The sequence below is a fragment of the Buceros rhinoceros genome, unplaced genomic scaffold (assembly GCF_000710305.1).
Source record: "Buceros rhinoceros silvestris isolate BGI_N320 unplaced genomic scaffold, ASM71030v1 scaffold2714, whole genome shotgun sequence".
Lineage (NCBI taxonomy): Eukaryota > Metazoa > Chordata > Aves > Bucerotiformes > Bucerotidae > Buceros > Buceros rhinoceros.
In genome coordinates, this window is record NW_010406298.1 from 57551 (window position 1) to 58560 (window position 1010).

Sequence of the window (1010 nt, forward strand, 5' to 3'; positions counted from 1 at the left end):
GTGAGTTTTTCCACTTTCATAATCCCATCTTTTTTTTTTTTTTTTTTTTTTTGGTCACCGAGACTTTTTATTTTTGTCCTGTCTTTCAGAGACAAAGCCAAAGTTGCATGTGGTCTGGGTGGTGCTGGAAGCAGCAAGTTGAGCTTTGTCTGCAATGATGAAATTATTTCTATGTCACTCTAAAATCAAAACATACTTAACCTGCACTGGTAAACTTGAGAAGCGGGTGAAATACATAGCCAATAAGGATATTGATTGCTCAGAGCAACACGCGTGCATATAAGCTGTTGCGTTCCTGTGCCGGGCTGATCCTGTTGGGCTTCCTGCAAGCTCCCACTTCCAGCAGTTGCAGCAGGTGAAGCAGCAAGTTCCTCCTGGGATCCCCCAGTGCTAGTGACAGGTTTCTTTGAAGATCTTACCCAGATAATCAAGGGTTTATTCCCAGAGCTTCATTACTTCAGGCTTTATTAATGATCCTAGTCTACCCGTTTCCCTCTACTTTTGCAAACAAAGCTTGAATCGCAGGTCATGTAGAGTGGTAATTTAATAAAGAGCGTTAGTTAATAAAACAAACTTTCTTATTGCTGACCTATATTATGCTATTCCTTTAATAAGTAGCTGTTCCCTTTTAAATTTGTAGTGATTAGTTTATTACTGCTGGTTTTAAAAAGATGACAAATGTGTCTTCATATTCTCTTTAAATATGGCTGCAGCTTAAATTCAAACAGATTACTCAAGGAGACGGCGAGAGGTTATTTATTGTGTATTCTGCTCACGCAGAGGAGCACTGGGGAGCATTGCCTGCTTTTGAGTTAGGGCTTGCTAGAGAGATCAGCAGGACAAGTTCTATTCGTTCTGTCCAAAACTGGATTTTGTTATCAAAACATGCATGATGGCACGTGGTGCATAAAGGCACAGAACTTTATATTGAAATCTAGAGACTGTTTGGTCTATAACAGCATCTATATTTAGAGCAAACATGTTTTGGGTTCCCCCCCCCCCACCTATCT

General features: G+C 40.2%; 1 protein-coding gene across 1 annotated transcript in view; it reads left to right on the top strand.

Annotated features, from left to right (window-relative positions):
• The window catches only part of LOC104491560 (inactive N-acetylated-alpha-linked acidic dipeptidase-like protein 2), a 49592-nt gene that overhangs the window by 25990 nt on the left and 22592 nt on the right, over nt 1–1010 (top strand). The window lies entirely within an intron of this gene.